Below are 21,417 nucleotides of genomic sequence, written 5' to 3'. Positions count from 1 at the left end.
TATTTTAAGCTAATTTTCATTATTAAATAAAGTTTCTTGCTTAAAATAAGTTAAAAATTAAAGTAAGCTTACATTCGGTTTCAGATTTTGTTTTTACTGTGATATCCTGTTCTCCGTTTCTCGCTCTGCCGAGAATATGTATATATATATTTATTTATATATATAAATATATATATATATATATATACATATATATATATATATATACAATATATATATATATATATATATATATATACATATATATATATATATATATACAATATACATATATATATACACGTTGTGAATTCTCTCTCTCCATTAAATTGCTCCAGCAATAGAGCTCTACAAATCATATAAAAAAAATTCAATCCTTTGCGCTCTTCCGCAAATGAAAAGTCTTCGAAGCTCAATCTCAGTGCAATATTTCACCTTGAAATTGCATATTAAGAGGGAGTTTTTTTTTTTTTTTTATCTAAAACTAGAAAAACAAAACAACGTCCTACACAGCAAGATGAATCGATAAAAATAATTGAAGACGTGATTCTACTTCGTTGGTGCAATAATTTCTTGGATTTGTAATGATGAATCGCGAATTTATATTTAAAAAAAAATATATGGTAATAATAAAAAAAATTATCATTGAGAATTAAAAAACAAATTTAAGTTTTTGTAATTTTTAATTTTGTTCCATATACACAACCGCAGAGAAATTATATATATAAATAAATATATATATATATATATATTTGTCTCAGAGCCAAATAAATGTTTTATTTATTTTAAATAAATGTTGTAATTGATTTAAATCAAAATTTTATTTCCGCTAAATCAAATTTTATTTGTGTAAAGTAAATTTTTTTTTTTTATTTAAATCGAATAAAAATTTATTAGACTCTAAAACAAATATATTTTTTTATTTAATTCAAATAAATATTTTATTTATCTCAAATAAATGCAAAATTGTCTATATAGTGCCAAAAAAAAGACTTCAACGATGAAGTGAAAGCAATTTTTTTTTTAAAGATAATGAGTTTAGCAATAAAGGGGTAGAAAAAGAATAAACCTCAAGTGGTAAAATTATATGTATATACATCATACAATGTATATACATATAATACGAGGGGCAAATTAAAAATATAGGTAATTTTCAAACTTAGCAAATATATATTAGAAACGCACAAGCAGCGAGAAAATTGCTTGGCTCTTCATTGCGTATGTAAAAACTTATATACATAAATATAAAAGCCAAAGAATATTCAGAAAAGAGGGTGACACACAGCACGAGGTCGTCTCGCGTCAATGCTCGCGCGAACTTCTTTGTTCGTTCATATCGACAAAAATCAATATAACAACCAGCAAAAGCATATTATCTCTCTTTCTTTCTCTCTCTCTCATTCTTTCTCTCATGTAAAAAGCTGTTTGATTTCATTACTCGATCATAAAATTGTAACTTCATCCATAAAACGGTAAATTGCCCCCTTTCATTTTAACTCCAAAACGGCGAGAGTATTGCTTCTTTTTATGCGCGTGCGACATTTGAAAAAGTTTCGATTCCGCTTATTTCATTTTTCCCCCTCCACCCTCATTCGGCTAATTAAATTCAATTGCATTTAGAAATTGAATTTTTTCGCTAAAATTTTTTTTGTGTCAACTAAATTTTGTTTCGAGACAATCAAAATTTTGTTGAGGTAACAGAAAAAAATTTTTGCTTAAATATTAAATTTTATATTATATTTATCAACTTTAAAAGTATATGCACATATTAAATTGTGACATTCTGCGTGGTTGTATTTTATTTTTTTTAATGTTATTTTGTAGCTGCACATGCGCACATTCACGAAAATGAATCACCGTACCCGGTAGCTGAGCCAAGACACCATCATATTATTTTTACGACCCCAAAACGTCTGCCAGCATTACCATAATCTCCACAGGCGCGCAACCAGGCTCACCAAAGCGCGCTCGTTTCACTTTTTCGAACGTCAACGCCCCAACTTGTGCTGCGTTTGTTTTGCAATTTTTTTTTTTTTTTTTTTTTTTATCACTTTACTTGCACCGAAACGCAAAAAAAAAAAATATTTAGATTTAGTTTCACTAAAATCTGATTTTACAACTTTTAAACCTCCAGCAAGTCAATTGAATGCGATTGTGGAAAATTATAACTCAAACAAGTCCTGGAATTTGATTGCAAAACTAATTGTAATTTTTGACATTTATTTTCGACCCAAGTGATAGAAATTAAGTAAAATCTTTAGTAATTTTTTAGGGTCCTTAATTTAATATTGTCTAAACAATTTCGATCCTAATTTGGTGTCATTTTCAGTAATTTATTATTTTCACCTTTATAATTTTTTAGGACCCTAAAAAACCACTACACTAATACTTAGAAAAGACTTTATTTTTTTTAATTATGCTCTCTAAATCTGAATTAGTAAAAATGTTTACTAATTTGAATTAGTGACTCACTTTTTGCTTCTAAATTAGTAAAATTTTACTAATTATTAGTAACTTTTACTAACAATTAGTAAAAATTTTATTAATTTAGAAGCAAAAAGTGAGTCCCTAATTAAAATTAGTAGGGTCAGCCGGGGTAAATCCGAACGCTAATTATTTCAGCTTAATTAAAATTTTAAAAAATAAGTTAGACATGAGAATTTTTACCTCAGATCCTCTTCAAGAGATTCTAAGTATTATCCCATTTTTCGTTTGTTAATTAGCAACAGCATAAACAAAGATAACGAGTATTGCAAAAAAGATTGAAAATCAAAGATATGACACTCTTTCAGTATTTTGTCTCGTATTTGAAGAAAAAAAAGCTAAAAATTCATTTTATTATTTATAATTGTTTGTTATGAATACTAGAACAGAAACTATTTTTGATTTTTGCCTTCTGTAAAATTTTATTAATAATAACAGACCGTTCGTATTTACCCAGGAAAATTGGAAAACCGGGGTAAATCCGAACGGTATTTTCAATAATTTTTTCTTATATCAAAAATTGTTTTTATTTGATAACACTATTATTTTAACATTATAAAAGTACATAGAAAAAAGTTTTTCTTTCTATATGTATCCTCGTTAGTAATTAATAAGCAGAAACTTAATCTCTGTTCTCTCGAAGAAGTGTTCCACTTTTTTTGCCAAATGGTTTGTTGAAAAAAGTTTTTCAGGATCTTAATAAAATTTGGTATTCTACGGTTTTTGGGGTCGCTGATTACCAATTTGAAGTCAGTTTTTCAAAATTCAAAATGGCGGATCCAATATGGCGGACGATAATTAAAAAATTCATTGGATTCGCTCGAAAATTGTTACTTGGGGGGTTTCAGGGTCGCTGATTACGAATTTGGAGTTAGCAAATTTGATCATTTTTAAAAATAAGTTTTAGGAAAGTCCGCCATTTTGAATTTAAAAAATTTGACTCTTATTTTTGTATTTACATTCAATCACTTCAAAATACTTTCTGTACCAAGTTTTGCAAAAATCCGTTATGATTTGATAAATTTATTGAAGGTTTTAATTGTGTAATGCATTTTAATTTTTAACCTGTTTGATTTTTGTATTTATATATGATGCATTATTACATAATAGGTTTATTATCGTATTTTTTTTGAGTTTTTATATAAGTTTAACAATTGCAATACTTTAAATTTATTTTCCCTAAGATTTTTCTGAAATACAGTGCGGCGTTCGTATTTACCCCGGTATTTTAGGAAAGTTGCAAAGTATCGAGGTAAATACGAACGCTAAGTTTCCTGCGATTTGTAATTTATCAAAAATTTTTGCTACCCCATAAAATTGTTCTATGGAAGTAAAGTAACAATTTCATGCATCAGAATACCGGAAGTATTGTCTTTTAAAAGAAAAAACTTATGTGTTATTGTTGAAACTTACTAAAAGCGTTCGGATTTACCCCGGCTGACCCTAAACATTTTTACTAATTCAGATTTAGAGAATAATTCCTTTGGTGTAATTTTTCATCCCAATTCTTATTTAGCCTATAATCTATAATACTAATTATACCTTTTTGGACCATTACTCTCTTCGCATAATATATTAATACGTTTCGTATATATATATTTTGTCACTTATGGTCAGTTGCAACTTGAGCCCTAATATAACCTTTCTGAAATAAATATATATAACTTGTAAATATTTATTCGTGAAAATCGTAATATATATAAAGCCGGAAAATTATTTACTCGTCTAGTGACACGTATTAATGGAGAGTTTTTCGATTTGAAATTGGGGTTGTTTGGGGATTTTCCTTCAGAAAAGGTAGTATTTACCAGTAATATATTTTATGTTGAATGCACCACTGAATGAACCCCAACAACATACACACACAAATATATATATATATATATATATATATATATATATATATATATACGATTCTCATGTGTTCCAAGTGCTTTGTGAGCGTTTACGCCGATTTGTCTAAAAGTGCGTGTAGTCACCAAATGACAATGAATCCAGGGAATAAGCCTCTTCCAGAGGTGGAGTGCGATACTCTTTATTATCTATTCTCCCCGTGATTACAGAAAGAGAATACGGGTCGAAACGCTGCGGGACGGACAGATGCTGCACCGAGAAGCATCTGTCCTACATATACACGTATGTGTATAAAATATATATATATATCTACGCATCGCACACTGAAGGACAGATGCTACGATTGATTATATTTAAGTCGTCTATCCATCCAATAGAATTCTCTGTCACAAATTGACGCTTTTTGTATTATTCAAACGTCAGCGCCACCTGACCCAGAGAGGGAAAAGGGAATAGCGTTCTCAAAAACATGTCAGTCGGAAACAGCAATGAACACTTGTTAACCTTTTTCTCTTCAACCATTACTAATATATGTCTTTCCGGTCGTGACATTTTTTTTTTTTTTATTTAGTAAAGTTATATTGAATTCACATTTTTTGTAAATAATAGCATTAATTTTAAATTAATAACAAAACTATCAAATTGAAGTAAAAATTTACAGCAGATTTATAAGGTATATAAGTTCAAAATTAAAACACATTTTTAATTATTTTTATGCTTCAAATGACTATAATAATTTCGAAGAAAATGCCACAGAAAAAAGCTGGTGTTATTTTTGTTGCGGGTAATTTTCTCCAATGCTAAAATAACCCATAAGATTTAACCCAGATTTAGGGTAAAATTTGTTGCGTGTTATTTTAACACCAATTCTGGTGTTAAAATAATACTTTGTTTTTCCTGTGTGTTTAAATTTTGTTTTAAAATAATGTTTTAATTTATAATTAAACTATTAGTCATTTGATCCAAAAAAAAAATAATTTAAAATGTATCGTACGATTATGAACTTACCTTAAATCTGCACTGACAAACATATAAAGGTTATATATTTCACTTTATCTCAAAATTTTTTAGTTTTAACATTTTTGCATTTACAAAAAAAATTTGTGATATGTTTGATTTAAAATAAAATTCTAAAATGTAACACAAAACGCAACAATTTAACGAAAAGAATGTTGAGAAAAAAAATATAAATTGTACGTGAAAATTGATTTTTTATTTCATCGCTTTGTGAATATATAGGAGAAAAAGAAAAAAAAAAACTGCGCGTCTCTTTCTCTTTGAGAATAAATTTCCTTGGCAATATAGTGACAGACGCTAATCGACTCGCGACGGGAGAAGGAGAGAAACATTTGTTTTGACAGTAGGTACTCGTGTTTTTCCACGAGCACGGAAAGATATAAACGTACATTTTTCTTTATATCATGCACATATATATATAGTCGCCCCTGAGTCATTCACTCTCATCATCGCTTTTCACCGCAAAGCGAGTGTGTGTGTCTTAAAGAAAATCGCGGTGAAGCGACAAAACGAGGTTTTGGCCTTTTTGACGAAAAAAATGCCGAAATAGAGAGAATCTTTCTCTTTAAAAGAGAAACATAAAAAAAAAATCGCTTGATCTTCCTGTCATCATGCGACAACCGCAAATTTTAGTAATTTTCATCTTACTTTTCATTCACACTTTATTAATTTTTTTTTTTCTTTTCAATATTTTATTTATTTTAAAACTATTTTTGTGCCACAGAAATTTATTTTCAGACACATATTATATGAATGCGGACTAAAATTAATTTGTCAGAATTTTCATTTTTCTTTTAGCCCAAATTTCAATTTACCGAATTTTAATTTGACCGAATTTTTAATATGCACGAATTTTTGCGACGCCGAATTTTTATTTGTCCGAAATTACAAACCCACTTGGAAAGATTCCTCGGAAAGTGCCCCCTGGAGGTTCTATCAGAATTCCGCTGGAACTTTCAACGTAATTCCGTCGGAATTCCATCGAAGTTCCAAAGAATTTCCGATGGGATTCCGACGGAATTCCGATTAATTTTTTTCAAAATTTTTAGAGTCCTAATTCCGTCGGAATTTTATCAGAATTCCGTCGGAATCCCATCGGAAATTCTTTGGAATTCCGACGGAATTACGTTGGAAATTCCGGCGGAATTCTGATAGAACCTGCAGGGGACACTTTCCGGGGACACTTTCCAAGTGGCAATTGACCGAACAAAAAATCGTCAGAAAGCGATTTCGGCGCAATTTTTGAAAATTAACTATATTCACGATTTTCTTGATAATTTCTAATTAGTCAATTTTCAAAAATTTCCGCCAAAATCTTTCTGTCGATTGCGGTTTGTTCGGTCAATTTGTAATTTCGGACAAATGAAAATTCGGCGTCGCAAAAATTCGTAAAAATTAAAATTCGTCTAAAAAATAATTTTAAAAATAATTCTTTAATTCGAAAATTCTAAGTGTAATTATTTTTAATTAATTATCATGCGTCGCAATTAATGATGTTTCTAGTTATAATAAATCGCTTAAAAGATTCGTGTGAGGTTATATTATATATTTATAAAAGGTTAATCGTACGAGTAAAATTGTTGAACATCGTTTATCATTAAATATACTACCGGCTATATTTATTCCAGTGTATATGGGGTTAAAGTAAGTTAGTTGACTATATACTACGAAAGTAGCTAGTCATCATTTCGGGGCAAGTCATCGAGGTATATATATATATATATATATATATGTTATTACTGATCGAATTGGAATCAAGGTCAAACAGTGGCAGTGTTCGGGTGGAGCATTCTACCGTGACCACGTGGCGCCCATTAAATGCTCCCTTGGGTTCGCGCGCACCTGCGGAAAACGACTCACCCACCTGATGAATCGATCATCAAAACTTTCTTATTTATTGTATTTGAATCCGCCTTTTTTTTCTATACACACAATATTGTTTTCTGATTCACCGTTGTCAATTTTACGCTCTGCCTTTTTTTTTTTTTTTTTTTGCTGACGAAAATTATGAGAAAAAAGGACACATTTTTAATGTGAATTTTTTTTTATTTATTTAGTATTTTCTGTATAGCCAGTGTATAGTTAAACTATACAGAAACTAACTAGAAATGTAACGTTACGACTAACAAGTTGCTGGATACATATACTAGATGGAAACTATTTTTAAATAGTTAAGCTATACGGAAACTATCTAGTTTCTAGATAGTGAAACTAAATGGGAACTATCTAGTTTTTAGATAGTTAAATTATGTGAAAACTATGTAGTGGTACTGGAATTTTTAGAACAACTAGGAAAGTTATACTATCCAGATCCTAGATAGTTAAACTGTACGGAAACTGTCTAGTATCGAGATTGTTAAACTATACAGAAACTAACTTGTTTCAAAATATTTAAACTATACAGGAACTATCTAGTTCCAGAAAGATAAACTATAAGGGGACTATCTAGTTTTTAGATAGTTAAACTATACAGAAACTAAATATTCAGAAACCTCATGAGAGTGAAGGAAATTTACAATTTATTGGCCAATATCGTCCATAGAAAAAAAGACGTTCTCATTGCGCGCGTGGGAAGAAGAACATCTGACTTGCTTTCAGTGAGCAAAGAAATTTTTCGCAAAGGGGAACAAAATTTTCAACTATATACGGCGAATAGCACTTAAATTTAGATTATCTGCGCGTATAATGTATATATATATATAAAGAAGAAAATGTTTTAAGTCGAGCAAAAAAAAATTTCTATATCATAAAACTTTGTAATCAAAAACAATAAGAGCCACCTTAAAAAAAATATATTAACCTATTTATTATATTAAAAATTATTTACATTGATAATCTATTTCATTAAAATGACCTCGATATAAATCTTTGTAACTGATTTCACATATATATACGCGTATTATACGGGATACTTAATTTAATTTATGGGATAGTTTAAGTCGATAAGTTTTTTTTTTCATTTTTTTTTTTATTTCATGAAACTTTTTTTTTTTTTTTAATGTATTTTAAACATGATGATATAAAATAAGTTTTCTGTTGAAGATAAGGTAAGGGGGCTCGTGTCAAGTGGAAGCCGTTTTTTAGTGCGTATTTCACGCAAATTACATACGAGATTTCCTGACGATGATAGTAGATTTAACGATAGCGTTATACATATAATATGGAGAGAGAGAGAGAAAAAAAAGACAGAGTGAGAGAGAGAGAGAGAGAGGTTTGATTATCAACATGGAAGATCTTTCTTGAAGTTAACCGCTTTTTGCACCCGATTCATTTAACGGTCATCTCCATTTTTCCCCCATTTCAACAAGTGCGCATAACTGTCGCTAGTTCTGAAAAAAATTGCCCATACCTTACCTGTGTGCTATACTAGTGTTGCAAATTTGTCAAAATCAAATGAGATAATCATTTTTTATTTGGATTCTAAAAAATTTTAATTGAGACATATTTCTGATGTTAAATTTTCACTGGTATTAATTTAATACCGATTTTAGGTACTAAATTGTCATTTGATACCTAAAATCGATATACTGTTTTAGTACTTTCTTTTTACAGTGTACAGAAACTAGATAGAAATGTAATGCTCGGATCAACAAGTTTTTAGATACCTAAACTATATGAAAACTATAGTCAATCGAAATTTTTTAGAATCGTTAATTATTAAAATCTAAAAAATTTTTTTCCCCCTGTAAATATTTAACACTTTTACCGCAACTTCCTGGGATTAGGAATTTTAAGTATTAACCTAAAAATGGGTAGTAAATTTAAAATTAGACAAATTTATGGTTTTTGAAGTTAAACTAGGGGGGCTGGTTAATTTCGAGGGTTTGTCCAGTATGGACCGGATGCTGTCGTGTGCGTCTCTACCAAAACAGAAATAACGTCGGCGAACCGCATATGTGCGGATCTGGGTCTAAGAAGCCAGCTAAATTTGTATTTTCTTCAGTATATATATATATATACGTACGACAAATGTTATACTATATACACGTCGACGTACTTGGTGACCTTACTGTCAGGACCTTAAGGTAATATTAGATATATTTATTGAGAAAACCTCGTAAACTCGAGAAAAATATTCTCATTTAAAATTTTTCTCAACGTTAAAAATTTTATTTTGCTTCTCTTTACATTTTTCGTGTTATCATAAAAAAAACTTTTAATGTAAACAATAATTCACGTTTGTCTTCAGAAAACTTTTGCTTACTTTCATTTTTTTTATTTTCACTTTGTGATTCCTATTATAAATTTTTTAAATTAAATAATTTACTATAAAATAAATAAATAAAATAAATAAATAAAATTAATAATAATAATAATAATAATAATAATAATAATTGAATAAAGTATTGAGATTTAATTAGTTTTTTTTCTTTACTATAATTAAGATGAATTTTTTATTTTGGCATATTCGTGTTGAATTGAAAATATATCGTTCGTTTTTCCAAAAGCCATGATTTTCAAAAAGTTTATTTTCTTAGGTTTCATTTGTCGCGTCTCGACACAATCGATCTTTCTCAGAGCAGAAAATAAATATAGCCAGTCTAAGTGGAAGATGCATTGGCTCATGGAGAACCAAAACAAAAAAAAAAAAAAGAACGAGCTCATATGGTACGAGAAAAAGAAAAAAAGAAATGAGATTTTCACAAACAGATTTTAAATAATGTGTATAAATTTATTTCCATGTCAAAATGAATTTATACGAAACAAAAAATGAATAATTGTCTCTCTCTTAGAAAAATTTGAACGACAATAATCACTTCAACATAAACATAATAAAAATAATAATTATTAACTGAATTATAAATTTATCGATTTTATAATTAATTTCTATTCTAAGAAATGAGTTTCTTTTTTTTGGGTAAATTTTTTTTTTTTTGTAAGGTCAAGAAACTGAAGTCTCTTTAGAAGACGGAGGCACGTGTCATTATTGGTTTTCCATTCTGTGTAATAATTAGTTTCAGACTTCATGGAATAGTTTAAGATTGCGTGAGACGCGTTTATACATATATATTTAAAAAAAGAAAAAACGATAGAAAAAAAAACCGTTTAGGTATAAGGAATCTTTCTATATGGGTAATTTTTGATGCCAGCCTGCTGACACGCAGATGCTTAACTATCAAAGTTGGGTTAATAGGCAATCTTATATAGCAATTGGGTATATCAAGAAAACGAAAAATGAATATATATATATAAAAATCGATATGGTATTAAGCATATAAATTGAAATTTATGTCAGTTTCAATCGTTTCTTCACAGACTAATTTCAATGAAATGTAAATTAAAAAATTTTCAAAAAATGCCATTTTAATTTTAAACTATTTTCATTTTTAAATATATATGCATTTTTAAGACTTTCAAGGTTCATTAATTTTGATTAACATTAGGTCAAGGTATAGGTATAATGTAGGGTAAATTAAGGGCAATAAGTGAGGACAATTTTTTTGATAATATAAAAGACAACTAGATAGAAACTAGATAGTAACTAGGAAGAAACTAGATAGAACTACATAGTAACTAGATAGAAACATGGTAGAAACTAGATAGAACTACATAGTAACTAGATAGAAACATGGTAGAAACTAGATAGAAACTAGATAGTATCAAGACTACTAGGTAGTCTACTACTAGGAAGAAACTAGATAGAACTACATAGTAACTAGATAGAAACTTGGTAGAAACTATATAGAAACTAGATAGTATCAAGACTACTAGGTAGAAACTAGATAGAACTACATAGTAACTAGGTAGAAACTAAATAGAACTACATAGCAACTAGGTAGAAACTATATAGTAACTAGATAGAAAGTAAATAGAACTACATAGTAACTATATAGAAAGTAGATAGAATAAAATAGTAACTAGATAGAAAGTAAATAGAACTACATAGTAACTAGATAGAAACTTGGTAGATACTAGATAGTAACTAGATAGAAACTATTTAGAACTACATAGTAACTAGAAAGAAACTAAATTGTCTTTAAGATTCAATTAAAAAAATAATTAATTAAATTTCATTCTGCAAAATGTGTATAAAAAAGGCAAGTACCTACACTCACACACACACACGTTAGCATTAATTTTCGTGTTCCCTATTGAATACCGATTCGCTAATGGGCATAAATCGTTGTTTGATATGCAAATAAACTGCAAGAAACTATATATATATAGTGTATCGATCAGACTGTTTGCTTTCGCATTTATACCTTCCTTCCTGTGAGAATTTTTCTTTTCAACAGATCAGAGCTTGAACACTCGGTTTTAATTAATGTCGATATATATAAATATATTGAAATGCAACTTGCTTTCTTGCCTTCAGAAAGATAACAAGTTCCTTTTTAATGCTTGTAAATTCTACATTTTCTGTTTCACATTTTTTTTCAACTATATATATGTAGTACTTTTACTTTTTAGGTTCATGTTTATCCATTCGAAAATGCATTTGACAGAATTAATTCCTTTTCTTTTGGTATAATTTATACTTAACTGATTTTTTTAAGTATAACGAATTTTTTGTTTTTCATATAATTTTTATTTGTCCAAATTGTTATTTGATTTTTTAAAAACGCTGAATTTTTATTTGACCAACTAAAATTCTCTTTAATGAGAATTCTGCTAAATTAATATTCGATTCAATTTTGAATTTTTGTGTAAAATTCTTTTACCTAAAAATAATTTGTGATAAGAGAAATTCTGTAAAATAAAAATCCTAAATTTTTGTTGGGAAAATTACGAAAAAATGTCTTTAAAGTACTATACATTTACTGTATGGTATGCGAACATACAGAGGAATAACATGGAAGCAGAAGAACTCCCCCTTTCAACTTTGGAGAGATGTCCTTGAACGAGAGATGGCGCAGTATCGATCCCCCATATAACCCTTCCCCCAAAAATTTGCAACCCTCGCACATCACGCTCCGGTAATTTTGTACGCGCCCGTTTTGCACTCGATAAAGAGTTTTACATCTCGCGTAAATCCAGATATGTATATATATATATATATATATATATATATAATACACAATCGAGATTCGACATAATATACTGAGAGAAAGAACTTTAAAGCGCACATGCTTATTCATATATGCTTTCATGTCAGAGAAAAAAAAAGTGTAAATTCCAATTTTCAGAGACGTGGTACTTGAATTTAAATTTACGATCGCAATTTATTAATATGTTTAAAGTTATTTGAAAAATTGTCAAGAGCTCAATTTTTTTCCACTTTTTAGTTCAGAGAGCAAATTTTTATTAAAAGAATTTAATTAATTTTTTTACGCTGAACATTTTTAGTTACTTTTTTTTAGAGTTTTTATAAATAAACTATTTTCTATATAGGCACTGAATAGTTGAACTATAGAAAAACTAACTAGGAATGTAAAAATACGACCAACAAGTTTTTGGACACTTAAATTATATGGCAACTATCTAGTTTCAATATAGTTACAGTATATTTATGTTACATGCAATATAGTCACTGTATAGTTGAACTATACAAAAACTAGTTAGAAGTGTAACGCTACGACCAACAAGTTTTTGGACACTTAAATTATATGGCAACTATCTAGTTTCAATGTAGTTACAGTATATTTATGTTACATGCAATATAGTCACTGTATAGTTAAACTATACAGAAACTAGCCAGAAGTGTAACGCTACGACCAACAAGTTTCTGGATACTTAAACTATATGGAATCTATTTAGTTTCTATTGAGTTACAGTACAGTTATACCATATTCTAAATGGAAAATAGTCACTGAGTAATTAAACTATACTGAAACTAACTAGAAATGTAACGCTGCAACAAAGAAGTTTCTAGATTTGGAACTATCTAGTTTCTATACGGCCAGAGCTATATACAGTAGAGTTATACTACTTTTTATATAGTTACTAAATAGTTTCACTATATAGAAACTGTAGCATTACATTTCTAGCTAGTTTCGGTGTAGTTAAATTAGAGTTACTATTTTCTATTGAGAATATGGTAGAACTGTACTGTAACTATGTAAAAACTAAATAGTTTCCATAGAGTTAAAGTATTCAGAAACTTGTTCGTAGCGTTACATTTCTGGCTAGTTTCAATATAGTTCAACTACTTAGTGACGTTTTTTCTATTTAGATTATAATGTAATTGTACTTTAACTCTATAGAAACAAGATAGTTTCAATATAATTTATGTATTCGGAAACTTGTTAATCGTAGCGTTACATTTCTATCTAGTTTCTGCATAGTTCAACTATACAGAGCCTATATAGAAAATATTTTCGATTATCCTATTAAAACTGATTGAGATACAAAAAAAAGTGGTTTGGGATAAACAAGTTGTCGACAAAAGAGATAAATGAGTGAAAAATTATCGAAAAAGGGATTGTTCGACTTTGCTTATGTCAATAGATGAGCTTGGTAGTTTTCAACCCTAATTCAATCCTTGGAGTAGAAACATACACAAAGCTCTCTTGACATATATATATATATATACACTATTGAGATATGTTCCTTGCTGATGTAGTGTGTACCTCTACCTATATAGCAAGAGTTGAATATTGTGTGGGGAAGTAGTCGTCGTCGTAGTCGTCGTCGTCGCTTGGCAACGAAACGAAAGGTCAGGTCCAGTATTGTATATATACTATATAGGGAGTTGACAATTTTGCAGGGCTTCATGTATTTCACACGAAGGGCGTCCGGCGGCGCTTCATTTTCAAAAACTCTTTACTCTCAATTTATCGCCTCAATGAAACTCATTTCAAACATTATAAACTATTCGTATTTTGGGTTCTCTTTTGGCTATAATATACAATATATATTAATCGATGATGATGATGGGGGAAATTCTCAATCACCACAATAATTATTTTTCAATTTATTTGAAATTGTTTCCTAATGGAACATATAATGTAATTGTAACGATTAATCGAATTTCATTGACCGCGTGGTCTACAAATGAGTTGCAAAATTTTGTTCGGACAGTGTATAGATAGAAATTTTCCTCTCCAAAGGGCAGTTTTCTCATTTTTGAATTTGGGAAAATTTATACGTAATCGCGAACTCTAAAAAAAGGTTGTTTTTTTTAGAAAACCTTAAAAGACGGAATTATAATTACAAAACCAATAAAAAGTGTTGTTATTTTAGAAAACAAGACAGAATTATTAGAAAACCAAAAAAAGGGTTGTTATTTTAGAAAACCTTAAAAGAAGCAATTTACTTTTAAAAATACTCCCCAAAAATCTTTGATGAATTTTTCCAAAGTGATTTTCAGATAGTAAATCCGTAAGGAAATGTAGTCGACAAAATTTTGATTGGCTCTTACTTTTATAATTCTAAGAACTATATATATAAATATTATTCCATTTGCTTTTAAAGATCGTGTGTGACTCACGAGGAGAGAAAATTGTGCTGCATTTATAAGAATTGGAGATGCTTATAGCTCAGGGTTACGATCAAGGCGAGGTATACATATTTTGCTATATAGGCATTTTATATGTATTTATATATATAAAGATCGAAGCGTTTCGATTCACTTTCTCATTTTTCGCATGTGTCGTAAAAAAGAACTACTGTGTTTCAAATGGCAATCAGAATTTATTTTATAAATATATATAAAAAATAAGGATTGGGGTTGGCGCGCGCGTCTCTTTAGAGGGCCAATTATCAGCGATATTTCATGTTTTTACGAGAACGCGCTTTCTCTCTCTATATATAATACAATCCGCCAAAAGAATATAGGTTCTAAGTTCGGTGAGTTTTTCCACTTTTTCGTAATAAATACATTTGATGGATACCTCCAAAGAGGGTCAATTTATTGACATTTCTTGGAATCCCAAGTTTATTATTATATATATGGGGCATTCTATGTGAAGTGGACAACCCTGATCTTGATTTGGTTATCAATGTTAATTTTAAATATTATTTTATTAAAAATCCATTAAACAAAGGAAAATAGGTTTGGATTTTGTTAATTTAATGTCATTTGACTAATTTTAATTTTAAAACTTAAAAACATAAATCAATTTTTTATAATATATTTCAACCATTTTCAAAATATACACTGTAAAAAGAAAGTACTAAAACAGTACCGAAAAGTACTATAACCCAGTACCGATTTTAGGTATCAGAATAGAACCAAATAATAATTTAGTACTTGAAGTCGGTATTAAATTAATACCTTTCTTTTTTGCAGTGTATTTCATGGAAAAAAATGTTTACCTGGAACAGCGATAAGTTTTACTAGAATAGAGATATTTTTCACTAAAACAGAGAAAATTTTCGCAATTCTAGAGAAACATATATCACTGTTCCAGATAAATTTTTTTTTTCCGCGTTAAAAATATATCTTAAAGATTAAATTCATTAAAGTTGACATTTTACAATTTGGTATAAAAAAAAGCTACAAAATTGAAGCTATCGTTTAAGATATTTTTAAATATATTTTAAAAATAGTCGCAGTGTAAAAAAAAATTGATTTAAAATTTGTTTTTCAATTTTTGAAGTTAAAATTAACCTATAATCTTCAAAATTAATACCATGTTGTCAAACGACGTTAAACTAACTACAAAATCCAAACCAATTTTTCTCCATCTAATTTATTTTTTTAAATAAAATTATAATATTTTAAAGTATAATATTGAAAAACAAAGATCAGAGTTGATCGCTTCACGTAGAATGACCCATATATAACTATCGCGAAAGGGAAAATAAAGCTTATGTATGTCTTTATAGTTTTCTATCTCCAATTTTCCACGCGTATATATATATATATATTACTCTCGTGAAATGTGTAATACTATTTTTTCTTTTTTTTATAGTTAATATAATGAAAAAAAAATACAATTTTCTAAAAACGTAAAATTTCCTTCCCGTCGTGAAAATTAATTTTCTCACTGTCAAGATAAATAATTCTCTCTCTTTCTCTCTATTTCCCGGTGTGCGGGTAAATTAATTCCGAAATTAGATTCGATATATTTAACACCAAAATTAAATCTCTCCCTCGTTTTCTATTTTCTTTTTTTGAAAAATAAATGAGAGAAATTCTTTACCGCGGTGTCATCTAATTACCAATCGCTCTCATTTTTTTCTGTTATTTTCATCATAAAATTTATTTAAACCCAAAAAAATCTCTCATTCTTTTCTCACAAATGTTTAATCATGTGTCACTATATAGGTATACAAATATACTACAATGAAGAGGGGAAATTTATTTCTCGACAAAACGGAAAATAAGAAGAAGAAGAGCAGGAGAGAGAGAGAGAGAGAAAGGGGGGTAATTTTTGAAGAAAAGGGAACGCGCGAACTGATTAGTGTATACGAAATACGTAATGAGAGTGCAGTGATGATGGAAAAATGAACACCCCTAAACAAAAGAAGAGGACCAACAAGTGTAAGTGTGTTGAAAAGACAAATCAGTGCTTTAACTATACATCTTGACGCAAAACAGATTCCAGAAGATCTAATTTTAACTTGACTTTTTAAATGGAAATATTCGAGCGTAATAAACATTTTGGGTAAATAGTGTTCCACTTTCAAATAATAATATCGTGGTTTTATTCGAAATTATTTAATGATTATTCAAAAAATTACTATTATGATTATTTTTTTAGAATAATAATAATTATTATTACTATTTTTAATACTATTATTATTTTTTTTTAAATCTATATTTAAGTAAAAACAACCAAAAGTAAACCCAATTGCATACAAGGAAAAAATATGAAGTAACTTTTACTATTTATGTAAAGTATATAACCTAAACTGTTCGGAATTTCTACGCATATCTCTGGTACTCTCTAAATCTGAATTAGTAAAAATGTTCACTAATTCCAATTAGTAACTCACTTTTTGCTTTTCAATTAGTAAAATTTTACTGATTATTAGTAACTTTTAACTAATTCTAAAGCAAAAAGTGTGTCACTAATTTAAATTAGTAAACATTTTTACTAATTCAGATTTAGAGAGTAATTTTTACTCTAAAAATAGTAAAATTTACTTACGAAATAGTAAAAAATTCTTTGCGGAAGTAGTAGATTTAACTATTTCTGAAGTAAAAATTACAAAAATGCGCAGAAACTCTAGACAGTTTAGATTTTACTTTTAAAGTATAGTAAAATTTACTATATTTTTTTATTAATAAAAGTTAGTATTTACAGAAGAGAGAGAGAGACAGGGAGAGAGAGCATAATTTACAAGTTGTTTTGGGTTATTAAGAATGAATATATTTATTGTTATTTCATAAAGGTTTTTGGTGTGACTCATTTATTTGAACATTGAAATTGTTACCATTGAGTCCTTCAAGTGTTTATCTTCCATTGCATAAAGCAACGCTTTTCGATCGAATCACGTACAGCACTGTTTTTGCTGGCAGAACCCTTTCACTATGTATACATGTATATGTATATATATATACTGCTATCTAATTAACCAATTGCATTAGAGATTAGAGAACCATAGAAGCGAGAGCGAGAGGGAGGGAGAAAGGGAGGCAGAGGGATTGTAAGAGCCGAGGTAAACATTGTATTATCGTCTCTGGAGAACTACCATGTGCAGGTGTTTTACACTCAAGGATCTGATATGCCGTAGTTTCTAGTAGTTAGTACACAATGGAAGTCCATAAGTAGGGGGGAAATAGCAAAGGACCGAGAGGGAGAGAGAGAGAGAAGAGAGAATCACGTGAAAATATATATAGGGAGAGAGACAAAGAGAATTTCTATCGTCCAGAAGCTTTGGATTAAGACCTTAGAGCATCCTCAGACTATTTATTTAGAACACTCCTACTAGAATGTGTGATTCATTATCTGATTTGCTTTCAGTTCTTTGTTCCAACAATTTTATTAATTATTTAATTATACTTTTTTCCATAATTACTTTACTATAATCTCTCTTTCTCTTCTTTTCTGTTTTTGTAAGATTTAATTTAACAAGATTTACTGTTTATACGTAATTTTGACATTGCAAATTTTTTGCCAGAATTTTTATTTTACAGTCATTTTCTTTACATGACTGTTTTTTAAACACTTATTTTACATTATCAATTTTTTGAAAGCGTTTAATAAAGAAAACGAATTTTAATTATAAAAAATAATTTATACATACAGTTTTACAGCATCCTTTTTGATGCAGCAATGATAGTCAGACGTTGAAAATTATTAATATAATAACACACGTACCTGTAAAATAAAAAAAAATGAAATTAATATATGAATCGTAAAAGTTCACACAAATAAAAATTATTTACAAATTAGTATGTATTTTCTTTCACAGAAAATTAAAAGGTATTAAAATAAGCTGCAACGCTCATTATTTTAATTTAATTTTGTTTATTTTAATTCCAAAATGGATTAAAATAAGCAAAATTGGATTAAAATAATAAGCGTTGCAGCTTATTTTAATGCCTTTTAATTTTCTGTGTTTTTGTTTTCATAATATAACCTAAAATCTTTTAAATGTTTCATTATTTAGATTCTTAAATCTTTTTATGTTTCAGATAAATATAAATTCTGATGTGAAGATCATCAGTATTTCGAAACGTTACAGACGTGCATATATACATCTTCTAATTTTGGTTTCAATTTGCCATTTATTAGAATTTTATTATAATTATAATAATAATTTTTATAATTATCGTCATTTTTTTTCTTTTTTTTTTTTTTTTTTGCTGTAGTACATTGAACTCGGGGACAATTCCTCTCGATTGCACCATGGTATGTTCAATTTCTTTGAACACGATGAGAGTGAATGAGGGGCCACCCTTTGGTGGCGCTTTCACCGCAGGGGTGCCACCAGAGCACACGAGGGCAGTCGTTGCAACTTTCACATGGCCCGATATTGGACTTTCATACTCCAACCATTGAGGGCACATTATTGCCCATTGCTCTTCATCATTGAGGTTAGGTTTCATTTTTTTTTTTCTTTATACTTGATCTATGTCCATAAAAAAAAAAACATTGTGTATCACACTTTACTTTAATAAAAATTAAATCTTGACAAAGAAAAATAGGAAATTTAGAATAGGAATAGATAAAAATAATTTTATATTTGTTTGAATAATTTTGAATTTGTTGAGCGAGTATTTCTTTTAGAAAAGATCTCTTCTCACACTGCGCGTAACAATGACACGATTAATTCGATATCTATTCTTCCCCCTGTTCGCGAGATACTTTATACGCGGCGGCACCATCGCGTCTCGACTTGGCGTCGCGATCGCCCCTTTTACTTCCGGTAGCAGGAAAGAAGCACTCTCGGGGTTTGTTTCGGTGGTCGTCGAAATAAATGGAAATAAATATCTTAAGGGCGATGACGGCGGAAGAGTAGAAGAAATCTTTGACTCGAAAAAAAAATCGTATATATATAGAGAGAGAAAGGGAAGAAAAACCTTAAAGAAAAGAAAAACCTAAAAGGAGAGAAAAACCTAAAAGGAAAAAAATCCTAAAAGAGAGGAAAACCTAAAAGGAAAGAAAATCCTAAAGGAGAGGAAAACCTAAAAGGAGAGAAAAACCTAAAAGGAAAGAAAATCCTAAAGGAGAGAAAAGCCTAAAAGGAAAGAAAATCCTAAAGGGGAGGAAAACCTAAAAGAAAATCCTAAAGGAGAGGAAAACCTAAAAGGAGACAAAAACCTAAAAGGAAAGAAAATCCTAAAGGAGAGAAAAGCCTAAAAGGAAAGAAAATCCTAAGAAAATCTTAAAAAAATAAAAAAACCTAAATGAAAAAGAAAACATAAAAGTAAGAAAATCCTAAAGAAAAGAAAACCTTAAGGGGGGAACACCAGTTGTAACTTTCGAAAAATCGAATTTTTTTTTTGTGCATTTTCTTAAAGTATACATATTTAGAAATGTGTCTGTAAATTTCAAAGTTGATCCGGTGAAAAATAAATGAGATATACAGAACACTGCAGCGGCGCGTCCCGTGGCTTCATACAAGGTGGCCAGCCATACCTGACCCTAACGACACATGGCCTTTTCCTATGATTTAGAAACGGCAACCACTGCGGAAGAGTTATTATATGGTCCAGGAATCGATGACTCTTTGTAACTTGGAAACAAAATTTCTCCTGAACAAAAAAAAGTAAGTTGAAACTTTGAATGCGTTTTTCTCAAAATGACATTTTCCAAGTCGGTGACCACGATTACTCGAATACCATTAAACCGATTTATTTAAAATTTAGTGTGCTTCATTTACACATATAAGTCTAGTTCGTGATCGAAGGATTTTTTTTTTATGCAAAACTTTTTTTTATATAGCTGAAAATCGACCGTATTTTTTTAACGAAAATCATACTTTTGACTTTGACAGGTCGACAATTTGTCAAATTTTTTTTTTTTTTTAAATCCTTCGATCACGAACTAGATAATCTTATAATAAATGTAAATCAATTTCATTTTTGTATTTCAGACGAAGTATACTTGCAGAATGCTGGTCACCGCAATTCGCCTTTTTTCTTAAGGCGCCACTTCAATGGCTCATATCTCCAAAAGTTTTTGTTAAAAAAATTTTTTTTTTCTTTTAAATTACAGCTTTTTACATGTACTTTTAACTAATAAATAGTATTCTTTAAAAAGATTCATTGTTCTTTTGGAAAATATTCTTGTAAAAAGCATTATTTTTTGAGTTACAACTGGTGTTCCCCCCTTAAAGGAGAGAAAAACGTAGAAAGAAAAAAGACGAAGAAAAATAAGATTCAAGGGCGAAAAAAAGTTAAGGGATAAAATTGGTCTCTAGGATAGGGTCAGTAACGTCTAAAAGCATGCATCATTGGAGATGCGCGGGAAATAAGAGTATAGAATTTACCCAGTTTTGCTTCTATCGTTCGATACTTTCACCCTTCTTGTCGTATATATATATATATATATATATATATATATATATATATATATATATATATATATGCACTATGCGACCTACTATGCGGATTCGACAATCCGTTTCAGTAAAATCTAATATATACGAAGACGGGACATACCGATTATTTCTTCCCCATTTCACCCTTCCCCCTCTCTTCTTCATCCCGCAAATATTAAACTTGGCCCATTAATTTTGTTTCTTATCCGCAAACTAATTGGTTTTTGAGATAAAACTGTTATATATATGTATAGGAAACCATGA

The 21,417-nt window shown here is 29.2% G+C and overlaps 1 protein-coding gene and 1 long non-coding RNA gene across 5 annotated transcripts in view; one reads left to right on the top strand and one right to left on the bottom strand.

Annotated features, from left to right (window-relative positions):
• Window positions 1–21,417, bottom strand: part of LOC127291272 (serine/threonine-protein kinase SIK3-like) — a 190,210-nt gene that overhangs the window by 101,759 nt on the left and 67,034 nt on the right. The window lies entirely within an intron of this gene.
• On the top strand, window positions 20,076–20,874 carry LOC127291304 (uncharacterized). The gene is made up of 2 exons (XR_007844578.1): window positions 20,076–20,379; window positions 20,707–20,874. It is a non-coding gene; the product is annotated as an uncharacterized LOC127291304 (long non-coding RNA).

Source organism: Leptopilina boulardi, unplaced genomic scaffold (assembly GCF_019393585.1).
Source record: "Leptopilina boulardi isolate dan_hultmark-lab unplaced genomic scaffold, ZJU_Lbou_2.1 LbouV2_130, whole genome shotgun sequence".
NCBI lineage: Eukaryota > Metazoa > Arthropoda > Insecta > Hymenoptera > Figitidae > Leptopilina > Leptopilina boulardi.
This window is presented reverse-complemented; position numbering and strand designations above follow the sequence as displayed.